Genomic DNA, 24,707 nt, shown 5'->3' with positions numbered 1-24,707 from the left:
CAATCCGCTGTCGTCTCGAGAGTTAGCGTGTTAGCATGTTAGCATTTAGCATGTCTTAGCATGCCCGGATCGGGCCCGAACTTTGGATCTACACGTTCTGCGCGCCCTAGGCACGCAATCTGCTCTTATCGCAAAAGTTAGCATGTTAGCATTGTTAGCATCCAAACCGGAAGTGGGCGTGTCTCCGCCTGGGAACGTCGTAGACACTCGCAACAAAGTTCCTCAGATCCCTCTCCACCAGTAGAGGCCACCTGCACCAATCAAATCAAAGCCCGCCTACATGGAAAAAAAGTTACGACGTTTTTCCGCAATATCTCGCAAACGGAGCGAGACACGGCCTTCCTTCGCACGCGTGACGCCTGTGCGCCAGGCCACGCCCAGCCACGCCCCCTGCACCGGCCGGGGGGCGGGGCCAGGGGGGGTGCAGCCACGCCCATTGCACCCCCCTCTCGCGATACCCTACTTACATAGAGGTCTAGTCACACACAACTAAAACAAAAAAACCGACAACCGCAGCCAAAAGCTCACTACGCAACTAACCGCCAGTCATTTGTAGGCACGCATGCCAGTCGCCACCAGATGGCAGGCCAGAGCACCTAACTGCTAATCGCTCTAGCGCCACCCGGTGGCGACTTGGAGACCGGGCACTTGCAGATTCTGAACCGGCAGTGCCTGGGAGACGCGTGTACCAAATTCCAAGTCTCTGGAGCCGACGGTGCCTCAGAAATTAAACTGAGAATTAAAGTTGAGGATCAGAGATGCAGCAACACATGTGTTGCTGGGACTCTGGTTTGGGGAAAAAGGAGCTAGGCCTTGTCAAATGCTCATAACTTTTAACTGGAGAGATGAATTAACAGACTTTGGAAGGGCCCGGCAGTCTGTACGGATGCCTGGAATGAGCGTCTGCTCAAGCAATCACGCTTTTATTTTACAGTTTGCAAGGGAATTAGCAGGGTAACCTTAGCAAAATCACAGAGGCCAAAGAAATTAATACAGTGAAAATAGCCTAAGTGGTCAGGCCTGATATGCAGCAGCATGACAGACAATATAAAATGTACACATGCAAATAAAGCTGAAAACCTACAGTATTTGTGGAGCATAAAAACATGATGAATAATGGGACCCTTTAAGGAAAAGAAGCCTCAAGTATTCTATCAGTGCCACCCACAGGCCACTTACTCAAGCGGTTAACATCACCATATGAGATGAATTAGCAGACTTCGGAAGGCTCCCCAAGTCATTTATGAGGCCTTTAGCTCCCTTAAATTAGACATTTAAAATTACACCAGACAAGTTCTCTAAGGCGTGGGCTCATGAAATTTTGCATACTCCCTCATACATACATCTAGTTGAGGCATGCCAAATTTCAGACCCCTGGCTCGTAGGCTTCAGCCGTGACGGACCCCCCAAGTCATTTATGAGGCCTTTAGCTCCCTTAAATTAGACATTTAAAATTACACCAGACAAGTTCTCTAAGGCGTGGGCTCATGAAATTTTGCATACTCCCTCATACATACATCTAGTTGACGCATGCCAAATTGCAGACCCCTGGCTCGTAGGCTTCAGCCGTGACGGACCCCCAAAGTCATTTATGAGGCCTTTAGCTCCATTAGACATTTAAAATTACACCAGACAAGTTCTCTAAGGCGTGGGCTCATGAAATTTTGCATACTCCCTCATACATACTTCTAGTTGAAGCATGCCAAATTTCAGGCCCCTGGCTCGTAGGCTTCAGCCGTGACGGACCCCCAAGTCATTTATGAGGCCTTTAGCTCCATTAAATTAGACATTTAAAATTACACCAGACAAGTTCTCTAAGGCGTGGGCTCATGAAATTTTGCATACTCCCTCATACATACATCTAGTTGACGCATGCCAAATTTCAGACCCCTGGCTCGTAGGCTTCAGCCGTGACGGACCCCCAAGTCATTTATGAGGCCTTTAGCTCCCTTAAATTAGACATTTAAAATTACACCAGACAAGTTCTCTAAGGCGTGGGCTCATGAAATTTTGCATACTCCCTCATACATGCATCTAGTTGACGCATGCCAAATTGCAGACCCCTGGCTCGTAGGCTTCAGCCGTGACGGACCCCCAAAGTCATTTATGAGGCCTTTAGCTCCCTTAGACATTTAAGATTAACAAACAAACAAACATGAGGGGGCGTCATGACGGAGCCCTACGAGCTAGGATTCTGAAATTCGGCACGCGTAAACTCGACGTGTGTCCGGACAAGCGTGCCGAGTTTCAAGAGCCCAGCTCTTACAGAACAGTTTTAATCGACCCTCAGATTCAGCGAGGTCGGCAATGTTAAGTGAATGGAGGCACCGCGTATGTCATTTGAAGTGTAGGAGTGGCCTAGGAAGATGATTCAAAATGTTCCTGAGACTACACAGTCTGCTCTTTAAATCACCCAATACATGTCCATTAAAATTATGCCTTCTTAATTAGATTCTAACAGGCTTTAAATGTGAGAGGCTGCATCTCTTCGACTAGGCCTCAAACTACCTTCAGGGGGCGCCACGGAGCAGCCGTAGGAGCTAGGGGTCTGAGATTTGGCACGCATAAACTAGATATGTCTCTGGACAAGTGTGCCCAGTTTCATGACTGAAGATATGACAGAACAGTTTTTATTGGCCCTCAAAGTCAGTGAGGTCGCCAATGTTAAGTGAATGGAGGCACCCCACCTGTCATTTCACAGGCCATAACTCCATGTAGGAGTGGCCTAGGAAGATGATTCAAAGTGTTCCTGAAACTAGACAGTCTGCTCTTTAAATCGCCCATTACATGTCTGTTACGATTATGCTTCTTTAATTGATTAATTTAGCTTTCAAATCAGAGGAGCATATTTTGACTGCGATTTCCTCTGTCTGGCCAAAAAATGCCTGTGTGTGCCTAGACCCACAACCCCATACTGAAAGCTTGCTGCGGCTGAGAGGGGCCTCTCTTGGAAATCAGCCCATAACTGCAGTTCCCTTTGAGCTAGAGGCCTGAAATTTGGAGCATTGATAGGGAAGGGCGGTCTGCACCAGTGACCCAAATCTGGGGGGTCTAGGCCACACGAGACAGTTTTTATTAACCCTTTAGTGTCTGGTGGTCTCACGGTCGGCCCGTGTGAGCTAGAGGTCTGAAATTTGGCATAGTGGAGCCAGATGTATGGGGAAATAACATACTGAACTTTCACGAGCGCAGCCCTCACCAATGGCCCGCAAAGCACATAAAGGTACCTGTACCCTCAGCCGTGTGAGAAAGATGGCTGGATTTTCTCCTGCATACACTAGGGACATGGACAAACACACCTGTAAAGTTTCATGCATGTACACCTCATAGAAGAGTTTTTATTGACCCTCAAAGTCAGTGAGGTCGCCAATGTTAAGTGAATGGAGGCACCCCACCTGGCATTTGACAGGCCATAACTCTGTGTAGGAGTCACCTAGGAAGACGATTCAAAGTGTTCCTGAAACTAGACAGTCTGCTCTTCAATATCGTCCATGCATGTCTATTAAAATTATGCCTCCTTAATTAGAAACCAGCCTGTTTTGTTTTTCTTCTTATCGTCAGTGGCTGCATTTTTTCCGACTAGGCCTCAAACTATATTGAGGGGGCATAACGCCTGATCTGTACGAGCTAGGGGTCTGAAATTCGGCCTGCCCAAACTAGATGCACATATGAACAAGTTTGCCAAGTTTCGTGAGCACAGCTCTTAACACTGAGCCGCAGTGGCCCTTTTAGTTTGGTAAAGTCGCTAATGGAAGATAATGCGGACATAAAACACTAGGCCTCAAACGAAGCTGACCGGCCGCTACGGCCGAACCGTACGAGCTAGGGCTCTGAAATTCGCCGTGCTCATACTAGATATAAGTGTGAATTAACCTGCCAAGTTTCAAGAATGTAACTCTTAAAGAACAAGTTTGGTGGACCTGTACCTTTACATTTCAATTAGCTTTTAAACGCTGAAGTGGCGGGTAACCTGAGGGGGTCCTGCAGCTGAACCGTGTGAGCTAGGGGCTTGAAATTTCACACAGATAAACTAGATACAGGTATGAATAAGTGTGCCAAGTTCCATTAGCGCAGCCCTTACCACTCAGCCGCAGTGGGCTTTAGAGTTTGCTAACTTAGGCAATATATGCCAATGCGAAGAAATGAGACTAGGCCTCAAACGAAGCTGACCAGCTGCTACGGCCGAACCGTACGAGCTAGGGCTCTGAAATTCGGCGTGCTCATACTAGATATAAGTATGAATTAAGCTGCCAAGTTTCAAGAATGCACCCCTGCAGGCGTGGGCTCATGAAATTTTGCATACTCCCTCATACATACATCTAGTTGACGCATGCCAAATTTCAGACCCCTGGCTCGTAGGGTCAGGCTGGAGGTGGTGCTGAGCAAGGCATTCGCAGTAAGGGACAGCCATTAGGCTTAAACCCCTTACCCCCAGCCCTAACCATAAAAAACCCTTACCTCTTCCCTAGCCATAATACCCCCTTCCCTAACACTGAAACCCACTTCCCTAACCCTAAAACCCCCTTCCCTAACCCTAAAACCCCCTTCCCTAACGCTGAAACCCCCTTCCCTAACCCTAAAACCCCCTTCCCTAACCCTAAAACCCCCTTCCCTAATGCTGAAACCCCCTTCCCTAACCCTAAAACCCCCTTCCCTAACGCTGAAACCCCCTTCCCTAACCCTAAAACCCCCTTCCCTAACCCTGAAACCCCCTTCCCTAACGCTGAAACCCCCTTCCCTAACCATAAGACCCTCTACATACTCTAACCCAAACCCTGAAATCAGTAATTGGACCTAGCAAATCTGTCTAGGCCTTGCGTAACTATCAAATCCATAACTTGACATTAGCAAATCTGGGCAGCCTTTGCATAACTATCAAATACATCAATAAGACCTAGCAAATCTGGCTAGGCCTTGCGTAACTATCAAATCCATAACTTGACATTAGCAAATCTGGGCAGCCTTTGCATAACTATCAAATACATCAATTGGACCTAGCAAATCTGGCTAGGCCTTGCGTAACTATCAAATCCATAACTTGACATTAGCAAATCTGGGCAGCCTTTGCATAACTATCAAATACATCAATTAGACCTAGCAAATCTGGCTAGGCCTTGCGTAACTATCAAATCCATAACTTGACATTAGCAAATCTGGGCAGCCTTTGGATAACTATCAAAAACATCAATTGGACCTAGCAAATCTGGCTAGGCCTTGCGTAACTATCAAATCCATAACTTGACATTAGCAAATCTGGGCAGCCTTTGCATAACTATCAAATACATCAATTAGACCTAGCAAATCTGGCTAGGCCTTGCGTAACTATCAAATCCATAACTTGACATTAGCAAATCTGGGCAGCCTTTGCATAACTATCAAATACATCAATTGGACCTAGCAAATCTGGCTAGGCCTTGCGTAACTATCAAATCCATAACTTGACATTAGCAAATCTGGGCAGCCTTTGCATAACTATCAAATACATCAATTAGACCTAGCAAATCTGGCTAGGCCTTGCGTAACTATCAAATCCATAACTTGACATTAGCAAATCTGGGCAGCCTTTGCATAACTATCAAATACATCAATTAGACCTAGCAAATCTGGCTAGGCCTTGCGTAACTATCAAATCCATAACTTGACATTAGCAAATCTGGGCAGCCTTTGCATAACTATCAAATACATCAATTAGACCTAGCAAATCTGGCTAGGCCTTGCGTAACTATCAAATCCATAACTTGACATTAGCAAATCTGGGCAGCCTTTGCATAACTATCAAATACATCAATTGGACCTAGCAGATCTGGCTAGGCCTTGCGTAACTATCAAATCCATAACTTGACATTAGCAAATCTGGGCAGCCTTTGCATAACTATCAAATACATCAATTAGACCTAGCAAATCTGGCTAGGCCTTGCGTAACTATCAAATCCATAACTTGACATTAGCAAATCTGGGCAGCCTTTGCATAACTATCAAATACATCAATTGGACCTAGCAAATCTGGCTAGGCCTTGCGTAACTATCAAATCCATAACTTGACATTAGCAAATCTGGGCAGCCTTTGCATAACTATCAAATACATCAATTAGACCTAGCAAATCTGGCTAGGCCTTGCGTAACTATCAAATCCATAACTTGACATTAGCAAATCTGGGCAGCCTTTGCATAACTATCAAATACATCAATTAGACCTAGCAAATCTGGCTAGGCCTTGCGTAACTATCAAATCCATAACTTGACATTAGCAAATCTGGGCAGCCTTTGCATAACTATCAAATACATCAATTGGACCTAGCAAATCTGGCTAGGCCTTGCGTAACTATCAAATCCATAACTTGACATTAGCAAATCTGGGCAGCCTTTGCATAACTATCAAATACATCAATTAGACCTAGCAAATCTGGCTAGGCCTTGCGTAACTATCAAATCCATAACTTGACATTAGCAAATCTGGGCAGCCTTTGCATAACTATCAAATACATCAATTAGACCTAGCAAATCTGGCTAGGCCTTGCGTAACTATCAAATCCATAACTTGACATTAGCAAATCTGGGCAGCCTTTCCATAACTATCAAATACATCAATTGGACCTAGCAAATCTGGCTAGGCCTTGCGTAACTATCAAATCCATAACTTGACATTAGCAAATCTGGGCAGCCTTTGCATAACTATCAAATACATCAATTAGACCTAGCAAATCTGGCTAGGCTTAGCGTAACCAACAAACAGCTTAGGCAGGAGTGCGGGAAAGGGACTGGGACGCACTTAGCCCCGACGCTCTAGCGCCACCCAGTGGCCACTTGGAGAACGCAGCGACTTGGAGACCGGGCACTTGCAGATTCTGAACCGGCAGTGCCTGGGAGACGCGTGTACCAAATTCCAAGTCTCTGGAGCCGACGGTGCCTCAGAAATTAAACTGAGAATTAAAGTTGAGGATCAGAGATGCAGCAACACATGTGTTGCTGGGACTCTGGTTTGGGGAAAAAGGAGCTAGGCCTTGTCAAATGCTCATAACTTTTAACTGGAATGACTTACAAGCACCAAACCTTAGCTTAGGCATGAGTGCGGGAAAAGGACTGGGACGCACTTAGCCCCGACGCTCTAGCGCCACCCAGTGGCCACTTGGAGAACGCAGCGACTTGGAGACCGGGCACTTGCAGATTCTGAACCGGCACTGCCTGGGAGACGCGTGTACCAAATTCCAAGTCTCTGGAGTCGACGGTGCCTCAGAAATTAAACTGAGAATTAAAGTTGAGGATCAGAGATGCAGCAACACATGTGTTGCTGGGACTCTGATTTGGGGAAAAAGGAGCTAGGCCATGTCAAATGCTCATAACTTTTAACTGGAATGACTTACAAGCATGAAACTTTGCATACTCCCTCACACATACATCTAGTTGACGCATGCCAAATTTCAGACCCCTGGTTCGTAGGCTTCAGCCGTGACGGACCCCCCAAGTCATTTATGAGGTCTTTAGCTCCCTTAAATTAGACATTTAAAATTACACCAGACAAGTTCTCTAAGGCGTGGGCTCATGAAATTTTGCATACTCCCTCATACATACATCTAGTTGACGCATGCCAAATTTCAGACCCCTGGCTCGTAGGCTTCAGCCGTGACGGACCCCCAAGTCATTTATGAGGCCTTTAGCTCCCTTAGACATTTAAAATTACACCAGACAAGTTCTCTAAGGCGTGGGCTCATGAAATTTTGCATACTCCCTCATACATACATCTAGTTGACGCATGCCAAATTTCAGACCCCTGGCTCGTAGGCTTCAGCCGTGACGGACCCCCAAGTCATTTATGAGGCCTTTAGCTCCCTTAGACATTTAAAATTACACCAGACAAGTTCTCTAAGGCGTGGGCTCATGAAATTTTGCATACTCCCTCATACATAGATCTAGTTGAAGCATGCCAAATTTCAGGCCCCTGGCTCGTAGGCTTCAGCCGTGACGGACCCCCAAGTCATTTATGAGGCCTTTAGCTCCCTTAGACATTTAAAATTACACCAGACAAGTTCTCTAAGGCGTGGGCTCATGAAATTTTGCATACTCCCTCATACATACATCTAGTTGACGCATGCCAAATTTCAGACCCCTGGCTCGTAGGCTTCAGCCGTGACGGACCCCCAAGTCATTTATGAGGCCTTTAGCTCCCTTAAATTAGACATTTAAAATTACACCAGACAAGTTCTCTAAGGCGTGGGCTCATGAAATTTTGCATACTCCCTCATACATACATCTAGTTGACGCATGCCAAATTGCAGACCCCTGGCTCGTAGGCTTCAGCCGTTACGGACCCCCAAAGTCATTTATGAGGCCTTTAGCTCCCTTAGACATTTAAAATTACACCAGACAAGTTCTCTAAGGCGTGGGCTCATGAAATTTTGCATACTCCCTCATACATACATCTAGTTGACGCATGCCAAATTTCAGACCCCTGGCTCGTAGGCTTCAGCCGTGACGGACCCCCAAGTCATTTATGAGGCCTTTAGCTCCCTTAGACATTTAAAATTACACCAGACAAGTTGTCTAAGGCGTGGGCTCATGAAATTTTGCATACTCCCTCATACATAGATCTAGTTGAAGCATGCCAAATTTCAGGCCCCTGGCTCGTAGGCTTCAGCCGTGACGGACCCCCAAGTCATTTATGAGGCCTTTAGCTCCCTTAGACATTTAAAATTACACCAGACAAGTTCTCTAAGGCGTGGGCTCATGAAATTTTGCATACTCCCTCATACATAGATCTAGTTGACGCATGCCAAATTTCAGACCCCTGGCTCGTAGGCTTCAGCCGTTACGGACCCCCAAAGTCATTTATGAGGCCTTTAGCTCCCTTAGACATTTAAAATTACACCAGACAAGTTTTCTAAGGCGTGGGCTCATGAAATTTTGCATACTCCCTCATACATACTTCTAGTTGAAGCATGCCAAATTTCAGGCCCCTGGCTCGTAGGCTTCAGCCGTGACGGACCCCCAAGTCATTTATGAGGCCTTTAGCTCCCTTAGACATTTAAAATTACACCAGACAAGTTTTCTAAGGCGTGGGCTCATGAAATTTTGCATACTCCCTCATACATACATCTAGTTGACGCATGCCAAATTTCAGACCCCTGGCTCGTAGGCTTCAGCCGTGACGGACCCCCAAGTAATTTATGAGGCCTTTAGCTCCCTTAAATTAGACATTTAAAATTACACCAGACAAGTTCTCTAAGGCGTGGGCTCATGAAATTTTGCATACTCCCTCATACATACATCTAGTTGACGCATGCCAAATTTCAGACCCCTGGCTCGTAGGCTTCAGCCGTGACGGACCCCCAAGTCATTTATGAGGCCTTTAGCTCCCTTAGACATTTAAAATTACACCAGACAAGTTTTCTAAGGCGTGGGCTCATGAAATTTTGCATACTCCCTCATACATACATCTAGTTGACGCATGCCAAATTTCAGACCCCTGGCTCGTAGGCTTCAGCCGTGACGGACCCCCAAGTAATTTATGAGGCCTTTAGCTCCCTTAAATTAGACATTTAAAATTACACCAGACAAGTTCTCTAAGGCGTGGGCTCATGAAATTTTGCATACTCCCTCATACATACATCTAGTTGACGCATGCCAAATTTCAGACCCCTGGCTCGTAGGCTTCAGCCGTGACGGACCCCCAAGTCATTTATGAGGCCTTTAGCTCCCTTAGACATTTAAAATTACACCAGACAAGTTGTCTAAGGCGTGGGCTCATGAAATTTTGCATACTCCCTCATACATAGATCTAGTTGAAGCATGCCAAATTTCAGGCCCCTGGCTCGTAGGCTTCAGCCGTGACGGACCCCCAAGTCATTTATGAGGCCTTTAGCTCCCTTAGACATTTAAAATTACACCAGACAAGTTCTCTAAGGCGTGGGCTCATGAAATTTTGCATACTCCCTCATACATAGATCTAGTTGAAGCATGCCAAATTTCAGACCCCTGGCTCGTAGGCTTCAGCCGTGACGGACCCCCAAGTCATTTATGAGGCCTTTAGCTCCCTTAGACATTTAAAATTACACCAGACAAGTTCTCTAAGGCGTGGGCTCATGAAATTTTGCATACTCCCTCATACATACATCTAGTTGACGCATGCCAAATTTCAGACCCCTGGCTCGTAGGCTTCAGCCGTGACGGACCCCCAAGTCATTTATGAGGCCTTTAGCTCCCTTAAATTAGACATTTAAAATTACACCAGACAAGTTCTCTAAGGCGTGGGCTCATGAAATTTTGCATACTCCCTCATACATACATCTAGTTGACGCATGCCAAATTGCAGACCCCTGGCTCGTAGGCTTCAGCCGTGACGGACCCCCAAAGTCATTTATGAGGCCTTTAGCTCCCTTAGACATTTAAAATTACACCAGACAAGTTCTCTAAGGCGTGGGCTCATGAAATTTTGCATACTCCCTCATACATACTTCTAGTTGACGCATGCCAAATTTCAGGCCCCTGGCTCGTAGGCTTCAGCCTTTGCATAACTATCAAATACATCAATTAGACCTAGCAAATCTGGCTAGGCCTTGCATAACTATCAAACCCGTAATTAGACCTAGCAGATCTGGCTAGGCTTAGCGTAACCAACAAACAGCTTAGGCAGGAGTGCGGGAAAGGGACCGGGACGCACTTAGCCCCGTCGCATTCTCAAGTTAGCGTGTTAGCATTTAGCATGTCTTGGCATGCTCAGATCTGGATATACACCTTCTGCAGGTGCGCAATCCGCTGTCGTCTCGAGAGTTAGCGTGTTAGCATGTTAGCATTTAGCATGTCTTAGCATGCCCGGATCGGGCCCGAACTTTGGATCTACACGTTCTGCGTGCCCTAGGCACGCAATCTGCTCTTATCGCAAAAGTTAGCATGTTAGCATTGTTAGCATCCAAACCGGAAGTGGGCGTGTCTCCGCCTGGGAACGTCGTAGACACTCGCAACAAAGTTCCTCAGATCCCTCTCCACCAGTAGAGGCCACCTGCACCAATCAAATCAAAGCCCGCCTACATGGAAAAAAAGTTACGACGTTTTTCCGCAATATCTCGCAAACGGAGCGAGACACGGCCTTCCTTCGCACGCGTGACGCCTGTGCGCCAGGCCACGCCCAGCCACGCCCCCTGCACCGGCCGGGGGGCGGGGCCAGGGGGGTGCAGCCACGCCCATTGCACCCCCCTCTCGCGATACCCTACTTACATAGAGGTCTAGTCACACACAACTAAAACAAAAAAACCGACAACCGCAGCCAAAAGCTCACTACGCAACTAACCGCCAGTCATTTGTAGGCACGCATGCCAGTCGCCACCAGATGGCAGGCCAGAGCACCTAACTGCTAATCGCTCTAGCGCCACCCGGTGGCGACTTGGAGACCGGGCACTTGCAGATTCTGAACCGGCAGTGCCTGGGAGACGCGTGTACCAAATTCCAAGTCTCTGGAGCCGACGGTGCCTCAGAAATTAAACTGAGAATTAAAGTTGAGGATCAGAGATGCAGCAACACATGTGTTGCTGGGACTCTGGTTTGGGGAAAAAGGAGCTAGGCCTTGTCAAATGCTCATAACTTTTAACTGGAATGACTTACAAGCACCAAACCTTAGCTTAGGCATGAGTGCGGGAAAAGGACTGGGACGCACTTAGCCCCGACGCTCTAGCGCCACCCAGTGGCCACTTGGAGAACGCAGCGACTTGGAGACCGGGCACTTGCAGATTCTGAACCGGCACTGCCTGGGAGACGCGTGTACCAAATTCCAAGTCTCTGGAGTCGACGGTGCCTCAGAAATTAAACTGAGAATTAAAGTTGAGGATCAGAGATGCAGCAACACATGTGTTGCTGGGACTCTGATATGGGGAAAAAGGAGCTCGGCCTTGTCAAATGCTCATAACTTTTAACTGGAATGACTGACAAGCATGAAACTTGGAATACTCCCTCATACATAGATCTAGTTGACGCATGCCAAATTTCAGACCCCTGGCTCGTAGGCTTCAGCCGTGACGGACCCCCCAAGTCCTTTATGAGGCCTTTAGCTCCCTTAAATTAGACATTTGAAATTACACCAGACAAGTTCTCTAAGGCGTGGGCTCATGAAATTTTGCATACTCCCTCATACATACATCTAGTTGACGCATGCCAAATTTCAGACCCCTGGCTCGTAGGCTTCAGCCGTGACGGACCCCCCTAGTCCTTTATGAGGCCTTTAGCTCCCTTAAATTAGACATTTGAAATTACACCAGACAAGTTCTCTAAGGCGTGGGCTCATGAAATTTTGCAAACTCCCTCATACATACATCTAGTTGACGCATGCCAAATTTCAGACCCCTGGCTCGTAGGCTTCAGCCGTGACGGACCCCCCTAGTCCTTTATGAGGCCTTTAGCTCCCTTAAACTAGACATTTAAAATTACACCAGACAAGTTCTCTAAGGCGTGGGCTCATGAAATTTTGCAAACTCCCTCATACATACATCTAGTTGACGCATGCCAAATTTCAGACCCCTGGCTCGTAGGCTTCAGCCGTGACGGACCCCCCTAGTCCTTTATGAGGCCTTTAGCTCCCTTAAATTAGACATTTAAAATTACACCAGACAAGTTCTCTAAGGCGTGGGCTCATGAAATTTTGCAAACTCCCTCATACATAGATCTAGTTGACGCATGCCAAATTTCAGACCCCTGGCTCGTAGGCTTCAGCCGTGACGGACCCCCCAAGTCCTTTATGAGGCCTTTAGCTCCCTTAAATTAGACATTTGAAATTACACCAGACAAGTTCTCTAAGGCGTGGGCTCATGAAATTTTGCAAACTCCCTCATACATACATCTAGTTGACGCATGCCAAATTTCAGACCCCTGGCTCGTAGGCTTCAGCCGTGACGGACCCCCCAAGTCCTTTATGAGGCCTTTAGCTCCCTTAAATTAGACATTTGAAATTACACCAGACAAGTTCTCTAAGGCGTGGGCTCATGAAATTTTGCAAACTCCCTCATACATACATCTAGTTGACGCATGCCAAATTTCAGACCCCTGGCTCGTAGGCTTCAGCCGTGACGGACCCCCCTAGTCCTTTATGAGGCCTTTAGCTCCCTTAAATTAGACATTTAAAATTACACCAGACAAGTTCTCTAAGGCGTGGGCTCATGAAATTTTGCAAACTCCCTCATACATACATCTAGTTGACGCATGCCAAATTTCAGACCCCTGGCTCGTAGGCTTCAGCCGTGACGGACCCCCCTAGTCCTTTATGAGGCCTTTAGCTCCCTTAAATTAGACATTTAAAATTACACCAGACAAGTTCTCTAAGGCGTGGGCTCATGAAATTTTGCAAACTCCCTCATACATACATCTAGTTGACGCATGCCAAATTTCAGACCCCTGGCTCGTAGGCTTCAGCCGTGACGGACCCCCCAAGTCCTTTATGAGGCCTTTAGCTCCCTTAAACTAGACATTTGAAATTACACCAGACAAGTTCTCTAAGGCGTGGGCTCATGAAATTTTGCAAACTCCCTCATACATAGATCTAGTTGACGCATGCCAAATTTCAGACCCCTGGCTCGTAGGCTTCAGCCGTGACGGACCCCCCTAGTCCTTTATGAGGCCTTTAGCTCCCTTAAATTAGACATTTAAAATTACACCAGACAAGTTCTCTAAGGCGTGGGCTCATGAAATTTTGCAAACTCCCTCATACATACATCTAGTTGACGCATGCCAAATTTCAGACCCCTGGCTCGTAGGCTTCAGCCGTGACGGACCCCCCCAAGTCCTTTATGAGGCCTTTAGCTCCCTTAGACATTTAAAATTACACAAGACAAGTTCTCTAAGGCGTGGGCTCATGAAATTTTGCAAACTCCCTCATACATAGATCTAGTTGACGCATGCCAAATTTCAGACCCCTGGCTCGTAGGCTTCAGCCGTGACGGACCCCCCAAGTCCTTTATGAGGCCTTTAGCTCCCTTAAACTAGACATTTAAAATTACACCAGACAAGTTCTCTAAGGCGTGGGCTCATGAAATTTTGCAAACTCCCTCATACATAGATCTAGTTGACGCATGCCAAATTTCAGACCCCTGGCTCGTAGGCTTCAGCCGTGACGGACCCCCCAAGTCCTTTATGAGGCCTTTAGCTCCCTTAAATTAGACATTTGAAATTACACCAGACAAGTTCTCTAAGGCGTGGGCTCATGAAATTTTGCAAACTCCCTCATACATAGATCTAGTTGACGCATGCCAAATTTCAGACCCCTGGCTCGTAGGCTTCAGCCGTGACGGACCCCCCAAGTCCTTTATGAGGCCTTTAGCTCCCTTAAATTAGACATTTAAAATTACACCAGACAAGTTCTCTAAGGCGTGGGCTCATGAAATTTTGGAAACTCCCTCATACATACATCTAGTTGACGCATGCCAAATTTCAGACCCCTGGCTCGTAGGCTTCAGCCGTGACGGACCCCCCAAGTCCTTTATGAGGCCTTTAGCTCCCTTAAACTAGACATTTAAAATTACACCAGACAAGTTCTCTAAGGCGTGGGCTCATGAAATTTTGCAAACTCCCTCATACATAGATCTAGTTGACGCATGCCAAATTTCAGACCCCTGGCTCGTAGGCTTCAGCCGTGACGGACCCCCCCAATTCCTTTATGAGGCCTTTAGCTCCCTTAAATTAGACATTTGAAATTACACCAGACAAGTTCTCTAAGGCGTGGGCTCATGAAATTTTGCAAACTCCCTCATACATACATCTAGTTGACGCATGCCAAATTTCAGACCCCTGGCTCGTAGGCTTCAGCCGTGACGGACCCCACTAGTCCTTTATGAGGCCTTTAGCTCCCTTAAATTAGACATTTAAAATTACACCAGACAAGTTCTCTAAGGCGTGGGCTCATGAAATTTTGCAAACTCCCTCATACATACATCTAGTTGACGCATGCCAAATTTCAGACCCCTGGCTCGTAGGCTTCAGCCGTGACGGACCCCCCTAGTCCTTTATGAGGCCTTTAGCTCCCTTAAATTAGACATTTAAAATTACACCAGACAAGTTCTCTAAGGCGTGGGCTCATGAAATTTTGCAAACTCCCTCATACATACATCTAGTTGACGCATGCCAAATTTCAGACCCCTGGCTCGTAGGCTTCAGCCGTGACGGACCCCCCAATTCCTTTATGAGGCCTTTAGCTCCCTTAAACTAGACATTTGAAATTACACCAGACAAGTTCTCTAAGGCGTGGGCTCATGAAATTTTGCAAACTCCCTCATACATAGATCTAGTTGACGCATGCCAAATTTCAGACCCCTGGCTCGTAGGCTTCAGCCGTGACGGACCCCCCTAGTCCTTTATGAGGCCTTTAGCTCCCTTAAATTAGACATTTAAAATTACACCAGACAAGTTCTCTAAGGCGTGGGCTCATGAAATTTTGCAAACTCCCTCATACATACATCTAGTTGACGCATGCCAAATTTCAGACCCCTGGCTCGTAGGCTTCAGCCGTGACGGACCCCCCAAGTCCTTTATGAGGCCTTTAGCTCCCTTAAATTAGACATTTGAAATTACACCAGACAAGTTCTCTAAGGCGTGGGCTCATGAAATTTTGCAAACTCCCTCATACATAGATCTAGTTGACGCATGCCAAATTTCAGACCCCTGGCTCGTAGGCTTCAGCCGTGACGGACCCCCCTAGTCCTTTATGAGGCCTTTAGCTCCCTTAAATTAGACATTTGAAATTACACCAGACAAGTTCTCTAAGGCGTGGGCTCATGAAATTTTGCAAACTCCCTCATACATACATCTAGTTGACGCATGCCAAATTTCAGACCCCTGGCTCGTAGGCTTCAGCCGTGACGGACCCCCCCAAGTCATTTATGAGGCCTTTAGCTCCCTTAGACATTTAAAATTACACAAGACAAGTTCTCTAAGGCGTGGGCTCATGAAATTTTGCAAACTCCCTCATACATAGATCTAGTTGACGCATGCCAAATTTCAGACCCCTGGCTCGTAGGCTTCAGCCGTGACGGACCCCCCAAGTCCTTTATGAGGCCTTTAGCTCCCTTAAACTAGACATTTAAAATTACACCAGACAAGTTCTCTAAGGCGTGGGCTCATGAAATTTTGCAAACTCCCTCATACATAGATCTAGTTGACGCATGCCAAATTTCAGACCCCTGGCTCGTAGGCTTCAGCCGTGACGGACCCCCCAAGTCCTTTATGAGGCCTTTAGCTCCCTTAAATTAGACATTTGAAATTACACCAGACAAGTTCTCTAAGGCGTGGGCTCATGAAATTTTGCAAACTCCCTCATACATAGATCTAGTTGACGCATGCCAAATTTCAGACCCCTGGCTCGTAGGCTTCAGCCGTGACGGACCCCCCAAGTCCTTTATGAGGCCTTTAGCTCCCTTAAATTAGACATTTAAAATTACACCAGACAAGTTCTCTAAGGCGTGGGCTCATGAAATTTTGGAAACTCCCTCATACATACATCTAGTTGACGCATGCCAAATTTCAGACCCCTGGCTCGTAGGCTTCAGCCGTGACGGACCCCCCAAATCCTTTATGAGGCCTTTAGCTCCCTTAAACTAGACATTTAAAATTACACCAGACAAGTTCTCTAAGGCGTGGGCTCATGAAATTTTGCAAACTCCCTCATACATAGATCTAGTTGACGCATGCCAAATTTCAGACCCCTGGCTCGTAGGCTTCAGCCGTGACGGACCCCCCAATTCCTTTATGAGGCCTTTAGCTCCCTTAAATTAGACATTTGAAATTACACCAGACAAGTTCTCTAAGGCGTGGGCTCATGAAATTTTGGAAACTCCCTCATACATAGATCTAGTTGACGCATGCCAAATTTCAGACCCCTGGCTCGTAGGGTCAGGCTGGAGGTGGTGCTGAGCAAGGCATTCGCAGTAAGGGACAGCCATTACGCTTAAACCCCTTACCCCCAGCCCTAACCATAAAAAACCCTTACCTCTTCCCTAGTCATAATACCCCCTTCCCTAACACTGAAACCCCCTTCCCTAACCCTAAAACCCCCTTCCCTAACGCTGAAACCCCCTTCCCTAACCATAAAACCCCCTTCCCTAACCCTAAAACCCCCTTCCCTAACGCTGAAACCACCTTCCCTAACCATAAGACCCTCTTCCCTAACCATTAGACCCTCTGCCCTGACCACATACTCTAACCCAAACCCTGAAATCAGTAATTGGACCTAGCAAATCAGGCTAGGCCTTGCGTAACTATCAAATCCATAACTTGACATTAGCAAATCTGGGCAGCCTTTGCATAACTATCAAATACATCAGTTAGACCTAGCAAATCTGGCTAGGCTTAGCGTAACCAACAAACAGCTTAGGCAGGAGTGCGGGAAAGGGACTGGGACGCACTTAGCCCCGTCGCATTCTCAAGTTAGCGTGTTAGCATTTAGCATGTCTTGGCATGCTCAGATCTTGATATACACCTTCTGCAGGTGCGCAATCCGCCGTCGTCTCAAGAGTTAGCGTGTTAGCATGCTAGCGTTTAGCATGTCTTAGCATGCCCGGATCGGGCCCGAACTTTGGATCTACACGTTCTGCGCGTCCTGGGCGCGCAATCTGCTCTTATCGCAAAAGTTAGCATGTTAGCATTGTTAGCATCCAAACCGGAAGTGGGCGTGTCTCCGCCTGGGAACGTCGTAGACACTCGCAACAAAGTTCCTCAGATCCCTCTCCACCAGTAGAGGCCACCTGCACCAATCAAATCAAAGCCCGCCTACATGGAAAAAAAGTTACGACGTTTTTCCGCAATATCTCGCAAACGGAGCGAGACACGGCCTTCCTTCGCACGCGTGACGCCTGTGCGCCAGGCCACGCCCAGCCACGCCCCCTGCACCGGCCGGGGGGCGGGGCCAGGGGGGGTGCAGCCACGCCCATTGCACCCCCCTCTCGCGATACCCTACTTACATAGAGGTCTAGTCACACACAACTAAAACAAAAAAACCGACAACCGCAGCCAAAAGCTCACTACGCAACTAACCGCCAGTCATTTGTAGGCACGCATGCCAGTCGCCACCAGATGGCAGGCCAGAGCACCTAACTGCTAATCGCTCTAGCGCCACCCGGTGGCGACTTGGAGACCGGGCACTTGCAGATTCTGAACCGGCAGTGCCTGGGAGACGCGTGTACCAAATTCCAAGTCTCTGGAGCCGACGGAGCCTCAGAAATTAAACTGAGAATTAAAGTTGAGGATCAGAGATGCAGCAACACATGTGTTGCTGGGACTCTGGTTTGGGGAAAAAGGAGCTAGGCCTTGTCAAATGCTCATAACTTTTAACTGGAATGACTTACAAGCACCAAACCTTAGCTTAGGCATGAGTGCGGGAAAAGGACTGGGACGCACTTAGCCCCGACGCTCTAGCGCCACCCAGTGGCCACTTGGAGAACGCAGCGACTTGGAGACCGGGCACTTGCAGATTCTGAACCGGCACTGCCTGGGAGACGCGTGTACCAAATTCCAAGTCTCTGGAGTCGACGGTGCCTCAGAAATTAAACTGAGAATTAAAGTTGAGGATCAGAGATGCAGCAACACATGTGTTGCTGGGACTCTGATTTGGGGAAAAAGGAGCTAGGCCATGTCAAATGCTCATAACTTTTAACTGGAATGACTTACAAGCATGAAACTTTGCATACTCCCTCACACATACATCTAGTTGACGCATGCCAAATTTCAGACCCCTGGTTCGTAGGCTTCAGCCGTGACGGACCCCCCAAATCATTTATGAGGCCTTTAGCTCCCTTAAATTAGACATTTAAAATTACACCAGACAAGTTCTCTAAGGCGTGGGCTCATGAAATTTTGCATACTCCCTCATACATACATCTAGTTGACGCATGCCAAATTTCAGACCCCTGGCTCGTAGGCTTCAGCCGTGACGGACCCCCAAGTCATTTATGAGGCCTTTAGCTCCCTTAGACATTTAAAATTACACCAGACAAGTTCTCTAAGGCGTGGGCTCATGAAATTTTGCATACTCCCTCATACATACATCTAGTTGACGCATGCCAAATTTCAGACCCCTGGCTCGTAGGCTTCAGCCGTGACGGACCCCCAAGTCATTTATGAGGCCTTTAGCTCCCTTAGACATTTAAAATTACACCAGACAAGTTCTCTACGGCGTGGGCTCATGAAATTTTGCATACTCCCTCATACATACATCTTGTTGACGCATGCCAAATTTCAGACCCCTGGCTCGTAGGCTTCAGCCGTGACGGACCCCCAAGTCATTTATGAGGCCTTTAGCTCCCTTAGACATTTAAAATTACACCAGACAAGTTCTCTAAGGCGTGGGCTCATGAAATTTTGCATACTCCCTCATACATACATCTAGTTGACGCATGCCAAATTTCAGACCCCTGGCTCGTAGGCTTCAGCCGTGACGGACCCCCTAGTAATTTATGAGGCCTTTAGCTCCCTTAAATTAGACATTTAAAATTACACCAGACAAGTTCTCTAAGGCGTGGGCTCATGAAATTTTGCATACTCCCTCATACATACATCTAGTTGACGCATGCCAAATTGCAGACCCCTGGCTCGTAGGCTTCAGCCGTGACGGACCCCCAAAGTCATTTATGAGGCCTTTAGCTCCCTTAGACATTTAAAATTACACCAGACAAGTTCTCTAAGGCGTGGGCTCATGAAATTTTGCATACTCCCTCATACATAGATCTAGTTGACGCATGCCAAATTTCAGACCCCTGGCTCGTAGGCTTCAGCCGTTACGGACCCCCAAAGTCATTTATGAGGCCTTTAGCTCCCTTAGACATTTAAAATTACACCAGACAAGTTTTCTAAGGCGTGGGCTCATGAAATTTTGCATACTCCCTCATACATACTTCTAGTTGAAGCATGCCAAATTTCAGGCCCCTGGCTCGTAGGCTTCAGCCGTGACGGACCCCCAAGTCATTTATGAGGCCTTTAGCTCCCTTAGACATTTAAAATTACACCAGACAAGTTCTCTAAGGCGTGGGCTCATGAAATTTTGCATACTCCCTCATACATACATCTAGTTGACGCATGCCAAATTTCAGACCCCTGGCTCGTAGGCTTCAGCCGTGACGGACCCCCAAGTCATTTATGAGGCCTTTAGCTCCCTTAAATTAGACATTTAAAATTACACCAGACAAGTTCTCTAAGGCGTGGGCTCATGAAATTTTGCATACTCCCTCATACATACATCTAGTTGACGCATGCCAAATTTCAGACCCCTGGCTCGTAGGCTTCAGCCGTGACGGACCCCCAAGTCATTTATGAGGCCTTTAGCTCCCTTAGACATTTAAAATTACACCAGACAAGTTCTCTAAGGCGTGGGCTCATGAAATTTTGCATACTCCCTCATACATACATCTAGTTGACGCATGCCAAATTTCAGACCCCTGGCTCGTAGGCTTCAGCCGTGACGGACCCCCAAGTCATTTATGAGGCCTTTAGCTCCCTTAAATTAGACATTTAAAATTACACCAGACAAGTTCTCTAAGGCGTGGGCTCATGAAATTTTGCATACTCCCTCATACATACATCTAGTTGACGCATGCCAAATTGCAGACCCCTGGCTCGTAGGCTTCAGCCGTGACGGACCCCCAAAGTCATTTATGAGGCCTTTAGCTCCCTTAGACATTTAAAATTACACCAGACAAGTTCTCTAAGGCGTGGGCTCATGAAATTTTGCATACTCCCTCATACATAGATCTAGTTGACGCATGCCAAATTTCAGACCCCTGGCTCGTAGGCTTCAGCCGTTACGGACCCCCAAGTCATTTATGAGGCCTTTAGCTCCCTTAGACATTTAAAATTACACCAGACAAGTTCTCTAAGGCGTGGGCTCATGAAATTTTCCATACTCCCTCATACATACATCTAGTTGACGCATGCCAAATTTCAGGCCCCTGGCTCGTAGGCTTCAGCCTTTGCATAACTATCAAATACATCAATTAGACCTAGCAAATCTGGCTAGGCCTTGCATAACTATCAAACCCGTAATTAGACCTAGCAGATCTGGCTAGGCTTAGCGTAACCAACAAACAGCTTAGGCAGGAGTGCGGGAAAGGGACCGGGACGCACTTAGCCCCGTCGCATTCTCAAGTTAGCGTGTTAGCATTTAGCATGTCTTGGCATGCTCAGATCTGGATATACACCTTCTGCAGGTGCGCAATCCGCTGTCGTCTCGAGAGTTAGCGTGTTAGCATGTTAGCATTTAGCATGTCTTAGCATGCCCGGATCGGGCCCGAACTTTGGATCTACACGTTCTGCGCGCCCTAGGCACGCAATCTGCTCTTATCGCAAAAGTTAGCATGTTAGCATTGTTAGCATCCAAACCGGAAGTGGGCGTGTCTCCGCCTGGGAACGTCGTAGACACTCGCAACAAAGTTCCTCAGATCCCTCTCCACCAGTAGAGGCCACCTGCACCAATCAAATCAAAGCCCGCCTACATGGAAAAAAAGTTACGACGTTTTTCCGCAATATCTCGCAAACGGAGCGAGACACGGCCTTCCTTCGCACGCGTGACGCCTGTGCGCCAGGCCACGCCCAGCCACGCCCCCTGCACCGGCCGGGGGGCGGGGCCAGGGGGGGTGCAGCCACGCCCATTGCACCCCCCTCTCGCGATACCCTACTTACATAGAGGTCTAGTCACACACAACTAAAACAAAAAAACCGACAACCGCAGCCAAAAGCTCACTACGCAACTAACCGCCAGTCATTTGTAGGCACGCATGCCAGTCGCCACCAGATGGCAGGCCAGAGCACCTAACTGCTAATCGCTCTAGCGCCACCCGGTGGCGACTTGGAGACCGGGCACTTGCAGATTCTGAACCGGCAGTGCCTGGGAGACGCGTGTACCAAATTCCAAGTCTCTGGAGCCGACGGTGCCTCAGAAATTAAACTGAGAATTAAAGTTGAGGATCAGAGATGCAGCAACACATGTGTTGCTGGGACTCTGGTTTGGGGAAAAAGGAGCTAGGCCTTGTCAAATGCTCATAACTTTTAACTGGAGAGATGAATTAACAGACTTTGGAAGGGCCCGGCAGTCTGTACGGATGCCTGGAATGAGCGTCTGCTCAAGCAATCACGCTTTTATTTTACAGTTTGCAAGGGAATTAGCAGGGTAACCTTAGCAAAATCACAGAGGCCAAAGAAATTAATACAGTGAAAATAGCCTAAGTGGTCAGGCCTGATATGCAGCAGCATGACAGACAATATAAAATGTACACATGCAAATAAAGCTGAAAACCTACAGTATTTGTGGAGCATAAAAACATGATGAATAATGGGACCCTTTAAGGAAAAGAAGCCTCAAGTATTCTATCAGTGCCACCCACAGGCCACTTACTCAAGCGGTTAACATCACCATATGAGATGAATTAGCAGACTTCGGAAGGCTCCCCAAGTCATTTATGAGGCCTTTAGCTCCCTTAAATTAGACATTTAAAATTACACCAGACAAGTTCTCTAAGGCGTGGGCTCATGAAATTTTGCATACTCCCTCATACATACATCTAGTTGACGCATGCCAAATTGCAGACCCCTGGCTCGTAGGCTTCAGCCGTGACGGACCCCCCAAGTCATTTATGAGGCCTTTAGCTCCCTTAAATTAGACATTTAAAATTACACCAGACAAGTTCTCTAAGGCGTGGGCTCATGAAATTTTGCATACTCCCTCATACATACATCTAGTTGACGCATGCCAAATTGCAGACCCCTGGCTCGTAGGCTTCAGCCGTGACGGACCCCCAAAGTCATTTATGAGGCCTTTAGCTCCATTAGACATTTAAAATTACACCAGACAAGTTCTCTAAGGCGTGGGCTCATGAAATTTTGCATACTCCCTCATACATACATCTAGTTGACGCATGCCAAATTGCAGACCCCTGGCTCGTAGGCTTCAGCCGTGACGGACCCCCCAAGTCATTTATGAGGCCTTTAGCTCCCTTAAATTAGACATTTAAAATTACACCAGACAAGTTCTCTAAGGCGTGGGCTGATGAAATTTTGCATACTCCCTCATACATACATCTAGTTGACGCATGCCAAATTTCAGACCCCTGGCTCGTAGGGTCAGGCTGGAGGTGGTGCTGAGCAAGGCATTCGCAGTAAGGGACAGCCATTAGGCTTAAACCCCTTACCCCCAGCCCTAACCATAAAAAACCCTTACCTCTTCCCTAGCCATAATACCCCCTTCCCTAACACTGAAACCCACTTCCCTAACCCTAAAACCCCCTTCCCTAACCCTAAAACCCCCTTCCCTAACGCTGAAACCCCCTTCCCTAACCCTAAAACCCCCTTCCCTAACCCTAAAACCCCCTTCCCTAACGCTGAAACCCCCTTCCCTAACCCTAAAACCCCCTTCCCTAACGCTGAAACCCCCTTCCCTAACCCTAAAACCCCCTTCCCTAACCCTGAAACCCCCTTCCCTAACGCTGAAACCCCCTTCCCTAACCATAAGACCCTCTACATACTCTAACCCAAACCCTGAAATCAGTAATTGGACCTAGCAAATCTGTCTAGGCCTTGCGTAACTATCAAATCCATAACTTGACATTAGCAAATCTGGGCAGCCTTTGCATAACTATCAAATACATCAATAAGACCTAGCAAATCTGGCTAGGCCTTGCGTAACTATCAAATCCATAACTTGACATTAGCAAATCTGGGCAGCCTTTGCATAACTATCAAATACATCAATTGGACCTAGCAAATCTGGCTAGGCCTTGCGTAACTATCAAATCCATAACTTGACATTAGCAAATCTGGGCAGCCTTTGCATAACTATCAAATACATCAATTGGACCTAGCAGATCTGGCTAGGCCTTGCGTAACTATCAAATCCATAACTTGACATTAGCAAATCTGGGCAGCCTTTGCATAACTATCAAATACATCAATTGGACCTAGCAGATCTGGCTAGGCCTTGCGTAACTATCAAATCCATAACTTGACATTAGCAAATCTGGGCAGCCTTTGCATAACTATCAAATACATCAATTGGACCTAGCAGATCTGGCTAGGCCTTGCGTAACTATCAAATCCATAACTTGACATTAGCAAATCTGGGCAGCCTTTGCATAACTATCAAATACATCAATTAGACCTAGCAAATCTGGCTAGGCCTTGCGTAACTATCAAATCCATAACTTGACATTAGCAAATCTGGGCAGCCTTTGCATAACTATCAAATACATCAATTGGACCTAGCAAATCTGGCTAGGCCTTGCGTAACTATCAAATCCATAACTTGACATTAGCAAATCTGGGCAGCCTTTGCATAACTATCAAATACATCAATTAGACCTAGCAAATCTGGCTAGGCCTTGCGTAACTATCAAATCCATAACTTGACATTAGCAAATCTGGGCAGCCTTTGCATAACTATCAAATACATCAATTGGACCTAGCAAATCTGGCTAGGCCTTGCGTAACTATCAAATCCATAACTTGACATTAGCAAATCTGGGCAGCCTTTGCATAACTATCAAATACATCAATTAGACCTAGCAAATCTGGCTAGGCCTTGCGTAACTATCAAATCCATAACTTGACATTAGCAAATCTGGGCAGCCTTTGCATAACTATCAAATACATCAATTGGACCTAGCAAATCTGGCTAGGCCTTGCGTAACTATCAAATCCATAACTTGACATTAGCAAATCTGGGCAGCCTTTGCATAACTATCAAATACATCAATTAGACCTAG

The sequence above is a fragment of the Paramormyrops kingsleyae genome, unplaced genomic scaffold, assembly GCF_048594095.1.
Source record: "Paramormyrops kingsleyae isolate MSU_618 unplaced genomic scaffold, PKINGS_0.4 ups26, whole genome shotgun sequence".
NCBI lineage: Eukaryota > Metazoa > Chordata > Actinopteri > Osteoglossiformes > Mormyridae > Paramormyrops > Paramormyrops kingsleyae.
Note: the sequence above shows the minus strand (reverse complement) of the source record.